The sequence below is a fragment of the Hylobates moloch genome, unplaced genomic scaffold (assembly GCF_009828535.3).
Source record: "Hylobates moloch isolate HMO894 unplaced genomic scaffold, HMol_V3 SCAFFOLD_7, whole genome shotgun sequence".
NCBI classification, from domain to species: domain Eukaryota; kingdom Metazoa; phylum Chordata; class Mammalia; order Primates; family Hylobatidae; genus Hylobates; species Hylobates moloch.
Window position 1 is genome coordinate 41,101,646 of NW_026652282.1, and position 14,106 is coordinate 41,115,751.

Sequence of the window (14,106 nt, forward strand, 5' to 3'; positions counted from 1 at the left end):
AACAAAAATCCTCATCCTCTGATTCTCAGGCTATTATAATTTTTCCGTCAGATCAAACAAACAATGGGAAACACACATGAAAAGATGATAAGTCATACAAAAATTTAAAAATAAGCACAACAACCATAAAAATGAATCGGTATCATCACACTAACACTCTAAACTTTGCTAGACAAAAAAGGAATTTACTTGGTTTACCCAAGCTATAGACATTTTATAGAGTGCTCAAGAAATTAACAGCTTGTAACAATAGTGGAAAAATTTTTGGTGGGAGCAGAAAACTAACATCAACTCCTTCTCTGGCAAAGACTTCTTCCCAAATGCCAAGTCCACAAGAAGGGATGTGTGGCAAACCTTGCACACCAGCCCTCTCTCAGGCTGACAGCCTTTGCCCTTTGCTCAGGTTGACTTCAGAGGTGGAGGGATATTGGCAGATGCCTGCTCAAGGTAGGCCAAAGAGCCCTGAGGGATGTCGGCTGGCTTTTTGTGCTGCATGTTGATGTCCTTTAGCACCTGCTGCCAATGCCTCAGCTTTGTCAAATGCTTCTGGACCAGTGCATCTTAATGCTGTAATTCATTCCATAGTTCTGAGATATCCTCTTTGATAACTTGCTCTGGTTTCCGGACAGATAATTGCAATCTTTTTTTAGGAAAAACAAAACAAAACAAAACAAAGCAAACATTGTCTCTCTTGCAGTATCCAGAAACTTCTGGATACACTAATTAGCACCAGTTCGAATTTCTTCCTGATCAGTGCCATTGACATAGTCCTGACTCATCAGAGAAACAAAGCAAGCCTTGAAAGATGACTCCAAGTCATCCGCCAAAGTACTATTAGAAGGGCTTGGAGCACCTGAGAAGTGAAGCCTAGCCTAGGAGGCCTGTCAGGGGTGGTCGGGCCCCTGGTGGCTGCCCAGAGAACATACTACCTAGTGGAGCCGCCTGTCTGGAATGACAGGGTCTTTATTTCCTCAAGTAAATTAGGTATAAATTCTAGGTATTGTCTAGTGTCCTTTCAGAAGTTCCTTTAGCATTTCTTCTTCTTCTTTTTTTTTTTTTTTTGAGATGAGGTCTCACTGTGTTGCCCAAGCTGGTCTCTAACTCTTGAGCTTAAGCGATCCTCCCACTTCAGCCACCCAAAGTGCTGAGATTACAAGAGTGAGCCACGTGCCCGGCCAGTGTTTCTTTAGTGCAGGTTTGCTAGTGGCAAACTCTCAGTTTTTATTTATCTAGGACTGTCTTAATTACTCCTACGTTTTTTAATTATGGTTTTGCTACAAATAGGAATTTTGGTTTATAATTTTTCTTTCAGTGCTTTGATTATGTCAGCCCAGTGTTTTGTGGCCTCTGTGGTTTCTGATGAGTTCATCTTACTGAGGATCACTTGTATGTGATGAGTGGTTGCTCTCTTGCTCCTTTCAAGATTCTCTCTTTTCTCTGGCTTTCAATAGTTTAATTATAATGTTTGTAGGTGTGGGTCTCTTTGAGCTTATTCTACTTGAAGTTTGTTGGCTTCTTGGATGCACAGATTAATGTTTTAAAACCAATTTGAAAAGCTTGGGGCCATTATTTATTCAAATATGTTTCTATTTCTTTCTCTTTTTTCTTTCCTCCTGGCCCTCCCATTATGCATATATTGCTGTGCTTCATGGTATCCCACATCACAGAGCAGGTCTCTGAGACTCTGCTCGTTTTTCTTCATTCTTTTTTTTTTTATCACTATACCTCAGAATGGATAATTTTCATTGATCTCTCTCTTTCTTTTTTTAATTCTCAACTTTTATTTTAAGTTCCAGGGTACATGTGCAGGATGTGCTGGTTTGTTACATAGGGAAACATGTGCCATGGTGGTTTGATGCACAGATCAGCCCATCACCCAGGTATTAAGCCCAGCATCCATTAGCTGTTCTTCCTGATGCTCTCCCTACCCCCATTCCCCACCCTCCAACAGGCCCCGTTTTGTGGTGTTCTCCCCATGTGTCCATGTGTTCTCATCATTCAGTTTCCACTTATCAGTGAGAACACGCAGTATTTGGTTTTCTGTTTCTGCATTAGTTTGCTAAGGATAATGTAATCGCACTTTATGTTCTTTGATTGTTTCTTCTGCCTGTTCAAATCTGCTATTAGTTCCTCTAGTGATTATTTCCTGTCAGTTATTGTAATTTTTAAGCTCCAGAATTTCTATTTGGTTTCTTTTTATTATTCCTGTCTCTTTTTATTTTCTATTTGGTGAGACAATTTTCTCATATTTTCCTTTAGTTCTTCAGGCATGTTTTCCTTTGGCTCTTTGAAAATATTTAAAATAGCCATTTTGAAGTCTACCTAGTAAGTCCAATGTCTGGATTTCCTCAGTGACAGCTTCTATTGGTTGCTTATTTTCCTGTGTGTGGGCCATACTTCCTTGTTTCTTTGCACATCTTCTAATTCTTTTGTTGAAAACTGGACATTTCAAAGAATACAATGTGACAACTCTGAAAATCAGTCCCTTACCCTCCCAGGGTTTCTTGTTGCTGCTTTAAGTAGCTGTTTAATTACTTATGAAGTAATGTTGTAAATTCTTTATCTTTGCATTTGTGGCCACTAAAGTCTCCACTTACTTAGCTTAGTGGTCAGATCATGGTTAGACAGCATTTTTCTTAAATGCCTAGAACCAAGAAGTCTTCAAGTCTTCCAGTCATAAGGGCCCCGTATGTGTGTGTGTTGGGGCATGCCTTCAACACTCTACCAATCAGTTTACAACTCTGTTTTAGCCTTCACTTCCTGCTTGTGCAGAGCCTTATGTTCAGTCAGAGATGAACGATTACAGTCATTGTCTCTCCTGAGCTTCTGAAAAGCCCTACACACATTTGTGACCTTTTAGATTCCCAAGAATATGTTGAAACTTTTCAAAACCCCTACAAGCATCTCATTCCTCAGCTTTTTCTTTTAAGCTTCCTGGCTAGTTTATTGTTTGCCTTAACTGCTATCCATCACTTCAGGCAACTGTGATGTTAAAACATTTGAGAAATGCCCCTCCACCATCTGGGTAGAAATGTTTAGCATTAGGAGAGTTTCAGTGAGCTCTAATAATGACAAGCTTTTCAAGCAGTATCTTCCAAGGAGCCATTTGGTAGTGACTCCTATTTTTGAGTGAAGCTTTGAAAGATCTCTAGCTCTGCTCTACTTTCTCTAGTACTGGGAAGGCAGGCTGTTACTTTTCATGGTGGTGTGGAGCATGGAAACAGAAGATAGGACTAGTGTTTTTATTGAGATGCAGCTGTTTTTCTTGACTAAACACTTCCCATGTGGCTAAAGCCATTGGTTAGTTTCCAGAGTACTGAAAAAGTTGATTTTAACAATTTTGGTTGGTTTTCACATTGCTTTTATGGAGAAGCAAAATTTCAGAGTTCCTTACTCCAACATTTTCACTGATGTTATCCCCTCATTATTTTTTGACACTTCATCTTATAATGGAAAATCATTTATTTTTAAAGCAGTGAATAAGTTACCTATTTGTGCTTCTTATTTGTTTGTTTTGGTAACCCAGCTGTGGGCTAGAATGTCTTTGTCAGTGAAAATCTTTATTTTAGAAGCCAAACACGATAAGCCATATTATTATTCTTTTCAATGTTCTCACTGAATAAGAAACAAAATTAAGAAAAATTTTAAAGTATGAATCACCATTTCTAGAACCATATATACAAAGAATCATAAATATACACAATGTTTTAAAGAAGGTAAGTTATATAGTTAATAAAAGAAATTCTGCCGTGAAGAATTTAGATTCTATATAGTGCTGAAATTGCAACACATAAGCTATATTCCAAGTAAAAATTAAGACTGACACAACAATGAACCAAATTGTATTTCGCCTTTCTTTGAAGATGCTATAAGTTTAGAATAATGTATCAACTTTCCCTAACTTGGACTTCTTTTTATTACTTTTTAAAGTTAATCTAAAACATACCAGTTTTGTTCTTGATCTGAGTTTTAGACTACTTCCACATTCTGTATATTCTTCCTAAAGGAAATTATAAAAACTTCTATGAAAATTTACCTGCAATAGGTTTATAAAGAAACTAATTAAAATGCAATTGAAATTTGAGTTATTTTTAACAAAAACTATCTATGAATTTCTCACAAAGTGTTTACATAATGACATAATCATGAACAGATCAAAAGTGAGATGTGGGTTTGATTTCAAAATCTTGTATAGTTTGTCAGAATATGGAAGTGTGTGTGTGTGTGTGTGTGTGTGTGTGTGTGTGTGTGTGTTTTAAAAGATGGCTTGCCTTATTTGGTATTTCGGCATACTTTCTATTTCCAATTAACATTAAAGGAAGAGTTGGCTTAAAATCGATCAGATTAGTGGCATATGGGTGGGATTCTGGAAGCATCCAAATATTCACACGAAAAATAAATGCAAACCCTGGAGGGAAATATGCCTTCTTGCATGGAGAACTTGGCCACACCATGTCATAGCTAGAACCTGTGAGAGACAAAATGTACAGGGTGCACTACATTTGTATCCTCTGTACTTTTAGCATTGCCATAACATGATTCTTTCTGTGCAAAATGGTGACAGGAATTCCACTGCCAATGTCTAGATATCAGATGATAATAGAAGCTCTGAGGACAATCCCTGAGTCTTTTATCCTCAGATTTTAGAGCCAGACATTGTCTTCATACGTCAGTTTGGGGAGTCTAGAATTTTTATTCTAGCCTATTTGGTAAATAGGTGTTTTACTTCATGGAAGAAACAGAGGAAGTGTTCTGATTATGATGGGTTAAAAAATCCAAAATGTACTGGGCCCTTCTGCATGCAAAGCAAGTCATTAAGTCATCATACAGTGAGTTAACATTCACAGCCATAGTCCTCCAGACACTTCAAGTATGAAGTAGACAGCATTGCCATGGTTACGCATAAAGGAGATCTGCACAAAGCAAGCCCATTGCATGGCATTATGTGCATACCGTGGGGTAGTGCAGAAGGCAATTAGGAGGCTGTATGTTGAGAGGATGTGGGAATATGAAAATATGCCTTGTCATAGAATTGTGCTGGCTTTCTAACTCAGTGTGTGAGCTCTGATGCAGTTTCATTTCTTAATGGTTCAAGGCATAATTAAGCTGAATTCTGACTATACAGAGACTCAGAATCATTTGCTTATTCAAGTATCAAATATTAATTGAGTACCCACCATGTGCCAGGAATGGTTCATGGTGAAACCACTGGGCATTGAGAAAACAGCTGACAAAGCATTTCCCTCCCAGTGAATGCTATATTTAAAAGTTCTCTTCACATTACAAGAAGCAGGTTATGCAGGTGAAATTTGTAATCGAAGAATAATAGAATTCATTTATTAATGCATACTAGTATGTTGCTCCTCATCCACCCTGTCAACATGGACCGTGAAGAATGCATAGCATTTAGATAGATAGACGGGGAAAGCCTTTCTTATGAGAGGAACAGCACGAGTAAAGGCATAAAGGCAGGACTAAATAGAAAACAGTGAGGAACGCAGATTCCTTAAGACAAAATAAGTGGAAAGTCTTGTCTCTCTGATAAGTAAATGGGCTGTTTCTTGCAGGAATGTAAGTCGTTTAAATGAGAACTAAAATGCAACCATAAAATTGTCACATTCTACCAGTAGACCTCGTCTCCAGGAATGTAGTCCAACATTTTGATCAAACCAGACATTGTATATAAAAGGACTTTGGACTGGGTGCAGTGGCTCATGCCTGTAATCCCAGCACTTTGGGAGAACGAGGAGGGCAGATCACTTAGGGTCAGGAGTTTGAGACCAGCCTGGCCAATATGATGAAACCCCGTCTCTACTAAAAATACAAAAATTAGCCAGACATGATGTTGTGCACCTGTAATCCCAGCTACTCAGGAGGCTGAGGCAGGAGAATGGCTTGAACCTGGGATGCAGAGGCTGCAGTGAGCCGAGATTGTGCCACTGCACTCCAGCCTGGGCGACAAAGTGAGACTCCATTTAAAAAAAAAAATAGCTCTTTGGAATTTTTAAGTGCTCTTACAAATGTCTTATTTATTCTTATCTTCCTTACCTAGCCCATCAGAGGAAGCAAAAATGAGAGCAGGAAGAAAACTGATGTGTTGACCACTATTTGTCTGTATCTTCTTGAATCTGGAATATCTTCTGAAGTGTTTTTTTCTTCTCTTTTCTTCTTTTATTTTTTCCTTTTCTTTTCCTATCTATTTATTCATTCAACAGATATTTAATGAGTACCCTTTTTTTTGGTCAGGTATGTTCTCTATGCTAGGGATATGGCAGTAAACAAAATAGACAAAAATTCCTGCCTTCGTGCAGCTTACATAGTAGTAAGGGGAGAAAAATACTTTATTAGATGATGATACATGCTGTGGAGATAAATTCAGCAGGGAAGAGAGTAGAAATTGTGTATGTGGGGCGGGGAGAGGAGCTTTAACTTTGATGAATTGACCTCATTGAGGTGACATTTCAGCAAAAATGTGAAGAAGTGATCCATTTAGATATCTGGAAGAAGAATGTTCTAGTCAGAGGGAACAGTTAGTGCAAAGGCCCTGAGGCAAGGTTATGCCTGGCAAGTTCAAGCAACAGCAGATTAGGCAATGTACCTAGTAAGAGCAGAAGTAAGAGAGGGAGAGAGTTGAAGGGAAAGAGTTGTATTGTGTGTGTGTGTATGTGTGCATGTGTGTAAGCTTTGTTTTGGTGGAAAGGGGTGCAGATGGTATAGGGCCTTACATGCTTTTACTGTGAGTGAGATGGGAAGCCACTGTTCATTCTGGTTTTGACATGGGTCTGTTTGCTAATGCAACCCACAAAAAAGATTAACAGGCTGTAAATGCTAATACGATAAACAGACATATTAATACATCAGTGATGTGGGGGGAATATGGAGCTTTGATTTGAATTCAGTGCATTAGTATCTATTTGAAACCTGTAAAAATAAGAGGAAGGACCCTGATCTACTACTTTGTGATAAATCTATCCATCTCTCAACTCTACCAAAGATAGAATGGTATCTGATGGATATTCATGACTGACTATCTATGACTCTTCTAAATGTAAAGGGATGTAGGAGGAGACCACCAGCATGGTTCCTCCTCAAGAGTTTCCATAAATTTCTTCATCCCCCTTTACTCCCTGCTCTATTACTAGTCTGGTGATCTAAAAACTTTGCCTCTCCCGTATACAAGGCATGCAGACTCCACAAGAGAAGGGGCCTTGTCTATTCACACAAGGTATTTCAGAGGCACAAAGAATCCTTGACCAAAGGACTTTGTTGGACGAATTTAGAAAATAAAAGGGTAACTTCTCAAATATAATAGTTGAGAATCCCTCATCCATGGGGAGTCATATTTTAATGTACCTTCAGGATGCCTTCTTTCATCAATAAATGACTACTGAACAGTAGTGGTGTACGGAGGGTTGGGTGGTGGAAAGCAATATGATCTGGATGCAAGCAGTAATGGAGTGTATTGTCTGTTGAGAATACAACAACAATAAAATCAACTACAACAATCCTATTTTTATTATTGCCATGAGCCAGTAAGTCTAAACTATATCAGTAATAATATAATCCTCCTGCCCAATATTTTGAGTCCTAAACAATAACGTGAAATTATTGATGAGTTTTTTTATTGTGATAAAATATAGGAAGGAGGAGCCAAGATGGTCAACTAGACACAGCCAGGAAGAACATCTCCCAGCGAGAGACCAGGACATCAGGAACACTGACACACACGCTGAGCAGATATTCAGAGGGAAGGCATTGAGAGTGGACAGAAGTTCGCAGATGTTGGCCTGAAGGGGGAGGAAGCTGGGAAGGCTGCACATTGCTGCTAAGTACCAGAATTCCTTCCTGGGTCCCAATGACCCCTGGGGAAGGGATGAGTTGAACAGGTGGGAAATGGCTTGCTTTTGCCATGGACGACTTCTGGAATTCTAGCAGCAGAAAACCCCAAAAGACACACGGACTCTTGAGCTCACAGGAAGAGCTGCTTAGAGAGGTGGCAGGGGCAGGACTCCAGCCTGAGTGGAGCCCAGAGCATTTGGTGCAAGAACATCTGCAGCGGAGCATGACCAGGAACACCCCTCCCCCAAGTTTCTCTGTGCTCCTCTAGGTGACTTTAGCCTTAGGGTGACTGCCAGACCTGGGCAGAGCTGGGCGGTCTTGCCTGTGGGACAAGGCCAGTCCCATCTGAGTGCCCCACTGTCTGCTGGCCTCTCCTGGGACCCCAGTCTGGCCACACCCACTTGCAGCCACATGCCCAACCAGAGTGCTTCCCAGGGGCCCTCATCCTAGCTTCTTTGCTGGAAGACCATGACTGACCATTGGAGAACACCAGCAGACCAGCCCCCACTGACACGTACCAGCCCACACACAGGATCCCTGCACCTTGGCCTGCCCTTAGCGCTTTGCCAGCACGCACTCACCCATGGCCTCCCGCCACCACTTTGCCAGCATGTACCTCTCTGCACCACCACTGCCAGTGCAAGCACACCACAATGTCCCCCTGCCTGCTGACACACAGGCACCCCACCAAACCATCACTGCCAGCACAAATGCACACGCAAACACTGGCAACCCCACCCTGATCATGCCACAGCTGCCACCCATGTGAACACCCACACAGATGCCAGCAACCCCACTCCCACCAGCACCCCACCCCTGCTGCTGCTACTGCTACAGCAAGTGTGTGCAAGAACAATGCCCTGCTCTCCCCAGTGCCCTGCACCAGCTGAAGTGCATGAACCCTACCATGCTACCATAGCTACTGGCACACACAAGCGAGCATGGATCCTGCTGCCACCACCCAGACAAAGTGCTTTGGCTGGCACCACCTACAGTGTTATGGCCAGTGGACCAGGAACACCTTGGCCCCTCTGGCACAGCAGGTTCCTAACCTCAAGGGGCTAGAGAACAAAGCCAAGGGCCTCAAACCGGACCCCTAGAGTTAGAGCATGCAGATAAGGGGTGCTGATCTGAGACTTGGCCTCCTAAATCTTCTAGAAATGAAGTCAGTTAGCTGAACCCACCTTATACCACAATAAAATCCCCAAGGACATCAAAGAAGATAAAAGCAAAAAACCCCATCCAAAGGACAGCAATTTCAGAGACTGAAGGAACATCAGCCCACACAGTTGAGAAAGAACCACCAAAAGAACTCTGGCAGCTCAAAAATCCAGAGTGTCTTCTTACCTTCAAATGACCACACTAGCCCCCCAGCAATGGTTCTTAACCAGGCTGAAATGATTGAAATGACAGACAGAATTCAGAATATTAAAAAGGAAGGAAGATCACCAACATTCAGCAGAAAGTTGAAACCCAGCCCAAGGAATCTAAGGAATACAATAAAACAATACAGGAGCTGAAAGATGAAATGGCCATTTTAAGAAAGAACCAAATTGATTTGATAGAGCCAAAAAACTTACTTCAGAAATTTCATGATACAATTCCAAGAGTTAACAGCAGAGTAGACCAAGCTGAGGAAAGAATCTCGGAGCCCAAAGACCAGTTCTCTGAATTAACTCAGTCAGACAAAAATTAGGAAATATAATAATAAAGAATGAACAAAACCTCAGAGAAATATGAGATTATGCAGAGAGACCAAACCTGTGACTCATTGACATCCCTGAAAGAGAGGGAGAGGAAGCAACTTGGAAAACATATTCTCCAAAGATGACATGAAAGAAAAAATATTAAAGGCAGCTAGAGAGAAGGGACAGGCTACCTAAAAAGGGAACTGTATTGGGCTAACAGCAGACCTCTCAGCAGAAACTCTACAAGCTGCTGGGTGCGGTGATTTACGCCTGTAATCCCAACACTTTGGGAGGCTGAGGTGGGTGGATCACCTGAGGTCGGGATTTTGAGACCAGCCTGACCAACATGGAGAAACCCTGTCTCTACTAAAACTACAAAATTAGCCAGGCATGGAGGCACATGCCTGTAATCCCAGCTACTCGGGAGGCTGAGGCAGGAGAATTGCTTGAACCTGGGAGGCAGAGGTTGCAGTGAGCTGAGATTGCACCATTGCACTCCAGCCTGGGCAACAAGAGTGAAACTCCGTCTCAAAAAAAAAGAAGTAGAAGAAACCCTACACACCAGAAGAGACTGAGGGCCTATATTCAGCATTCTTAAAGAAAAGAAATTCCAACCAAGAAGTTTATATCCAGCCAAAATAAGCTTCATAAAGGAGAAATAAGATCCTTTTCAGACGAGCAAATACTGAAGGAATTTGTTACCACCAGACCTGCCTTATAAGAGAGGTCCTGAAGGGAATGCTAACTATGGAAAGGAGAGACCATTACCAGCCACCACAAAAATGCACTTAAGTACATAGACCATTGACACTATTAAGCAACCACACAAACAAGTCTGCACAATAACCTGTTAACAACAGTATGACAGGAACAAATCCACATATATCTGTATTAATTTTGAATATAAATGGGCTAAATGCCCCAGTTAAAAGGCAGAGTGGCAAGTTGAATAAAGGGGCAAGACCCAACTGTAGGCTGTCTTCAAGAGACCCATCTCACATGCAATGACACCCATAAGCTCAAAGTAAAGGAATGGAGAAACATCTACCAAGCAAATGGAAAACAGAAAAAAGGAGGGGTTGCTGTTCCAATTTCACACAAAACAGACTTTAAAGCAACAATTATCAAAAAAGACAAAGAAGTGCATTATGTAATGGTGAAGGGTTCAATTCAACATGAAGACCTAACTATCCTAGATATATATGCACCCATCACAGAAGCACCCAGATTCATAAAGTGAGTTCTTAGAGACCTCTGAAGAGACTCAGATAACCACGTCATAAGAGTGGGCAATTTCAATGCCCCACTGGCCATATTAGACAGATCATTGAGGCAGAAAACTAATGAAGATATTTGGGACCTGAACTCAACACTTAACCAAATAGACCTAACAGACATCTTCAGAACTCTCCATTCTAAAACCTCAGAATATACATTCATCTCATCTGTATGTGGCACATACTCTAAAATCAACCACACAATCAGTTATGAAACAATGCTCAGCAAATGCAAAAAACTGAAATCATACCAACCACACTCTCAGACCACAGTGCAATAAAAATAGAAATCAATTGTAAGAAGATTGCTCAAAACCATATAAATATTTGGAAATTAAGGAACCTGCTCCTGAATGACTTTTGAGCAAACAATTAAATTAAGACAGAAATCAAGAAATTATTTGAAACAATAGCAGAATTCATCTTCCTCTCAAATGCACAGCCCTGAAAAAGAATGATATCATGTACTTTGCAGCACATGGATGGATCTGGAGGCCATTATCCTAAGTGAACTAATTAAGGAAGAGAAAACCAAATACTGAATGTTCTTGCTTATAAGCGGGAGCTAAACACTGAGTACACATGGGCATAAAGAAGGGAACAACAGACACTGGGGCCTACTTGAGAGTGGATAGTGAGAGGAGGGTGGGGATTGAAAAACTACCTGCTAGATACTATGCTTATTACCTGGGTGACAAAGTAATTTGTGCACCAAACCCCCGTGACACCCAATGTACTTATATAGCAAATCTGCACGTTTCCCTGGACCAAAAATAAAAGTTAAAAAAAAATAATATTTTTCAAAAATATCTATAAAACATGAAACTCACCATTTGCTTTCGATTCTTTTGGATGTATATCCAGGAGATGAATTGCTGGATCATATGGTAATTCTATTTTTTAATTTCTTAAGGAACCACCATACTGTTTTCTCTAGTGGCTGCACCATTTTACATTCCCACCAATAATGGACAAGAGTTCCAATTTCTCTACATCCTCAACAACACTTGTTATTTGATTTTTTAACAGTAGCCTTTCTAATGGGTGTGAGGTGGTATTTTGTTGTGGTTTTGATTTGGATTTCTCTTATAATTACTGATGTTGGGAATATCTTCAAGTGCTTTTTGTATTCCTATGTCTTCTTTGGAGAAATATCTATTCAATTCATTTCCCTAGTTTTAAATTGGGTTGTTTGATTTTTTTGTTCTTTAGATATAGTTTTTTAATATCTTCTGGACATTAACCCTTTATCATATATATTATTTGCAAATCTTCTCTCATTTCATGGGTTGCCTTTTCATTCTGTTGATAGTGCCCTTTAGTGCACATATGTTTTTAATCTTAATATAATTCAGTTTATTTTTTTTGTTGTTGCCTCTGCTTTTGGTGTCATATTCAAGAAATCATTGCCAAATCCAATGTCATTGAAGGTATTCCCCTACATTTTATTTTAAGACTTTAGAAGACTTCAGTTTTAGCTCTAATGTTTGGGTCTTTGATACATTTTGAGTTAATTTTTGTGACTGGTATAAGGCAAAATTCTAACTTCATTCTTTTCCATATGCATATACAGTTTTCCCAACTGTCTTTTCAACAAACTGTTGGGAAAACTGTATATGCATATGGAAAAGAATGAAGACTATTCTTTCCCCCTTCAAATGGTCATGGCAGCATTGGCAAAAAGCATTTGATTATATATAAGCTTATTTGAGGGCTCTCTATTCTATTTTGTTGATCTATATGTCTGTCTTTATGGCAATACCCCACAGTTTTGATTTCTGTAATTTTGTTGTAAGTTTTGAAATCAGGAAGTGTAAGGCCTTAAACTTCGTTGTTCTTTTCCAAGATTATTTTGACTGTTCATGGCTCCTTGAGATTTTATATGAATTATAGAATAGATTTTTCTATTTCTGTAAAAAAAAATCATTGGTATTTTGATAAGGATTGTACTGAATCTGTAGATCACTTTGAGTAGCATTGACATCTTAACATTATTAAGTCTTCCAATCCATGAACAAGGGATATCTTTTCATTACGTGTGTCTTTAATTTCTTTCAGCAATATTTTGCAGTTTTTTGATGTAGAAGTCTCTTGCCTTTTTTGTTACATTTATTCCTAAGTATTTTGCTCTTCTTGATTCTATCGTAGATGGAATTGTTTTCTTAATTTTCTTTCTTTTCAGATTTTTCATTGTTTATGTGAAGAAATACAACTGATTTTTGTGTGTTGGTTTTGTATCCTGCAACTGTGCTGAATTATTTTATATTAGTTACTTTTTTTTTTTTTTTGAGATGGAGTCTCACTCTGTCGCCCAGGTTGGAATGCAGTGGCATGATCTCTGCTTACTGCAAACTCCGCCTCCCAGGTTCACGCCATTCTCCTGCCTCAGCCTCTCTGAGTAGCTGGGACTACAGGTGCCTGCCACCACATCCGGCTAATTTTTTTTTTATTTTTAGTAGAGACGGGGTTTCACCATGGTCTCAGTCTCCTGACCTCATGATCCGCCTGCCTCAGCCTCCCAAAGTGCTGGGATTACAAGTGTGAGCCACCGCACCTGGCCTGTTCCTTTTTTTTTTTTAAGACAGGCTCTAGCTCTGTCACCCAGGCTGGAGGGCAGTGGCATGATCACAGCTCACTGCAGCTTCGACCTCCAGGCTCAGGTGATCCTCCTGCCTCAGCCTGCCAAGCAGCTGGGAATACAGGAACATGCCACCATGCCCAGCTAATTTTTTATATTTTTGTGGAGATGGGATATTGCCACGTTGCCCAGGCTGGTTTCAAACTCCTGGGCTCAAGCAATTTACCCACCTTGACCTTCCAAAGTGCTGGGATTACAAGTGTGAACCACCTCCTATAATAGTTCTAACAGAGTTTCATGTGTGCATGTGAAATCTTTAGGGTTTTCTACATATGAGATTATATTGTCTACAAACAGATAATTTTACTTCTTCCTCTAAAATTTGAATGCTTTTTTCTTCTTGGTTTTCTTGTTAAATTTCTCTGGCTAAAACTTCCAGTACTATGTTGAATAGAATTGGTGAAAGTGGGTATCTTTGTGTCACTTCTATTCTTGTGGAGAAAAAGCTTTCAGTCTTTCACTACTGAGTATGTTGTCAAATGGGGGCTTTTTTTTTTTATTATACTTTAGGGTTTTAGGGTACATGTGCACAATGTGCAGGTTTGTTACATATGTATCCACGTGCCATGTTGATTTCCTGCACCCATTAACTCGTCATTTAGCATTAGGTGTATCTCCTAATGCTGTCCCTCCCCCCTCCCCCCACCCCACAACAGTCCCCGGA

The 14,106-nt window shown here is 40.1% G+C and overlaps 1 pseudogene; it reads right to left on the minus strand.

Moving 5' to 3' along the window:
* Positions 1–399: 399 nt before the first annotated feature.
* LOC116811048 (mediator of RNA polymerase II transcription subunit 28-like) lies at positions 400–4,894 on the minus strand (annotated as a pseudogene).
* Between the last annotated feature and the right edge of the window lie 9,212 nt (positions 4,895–14,106).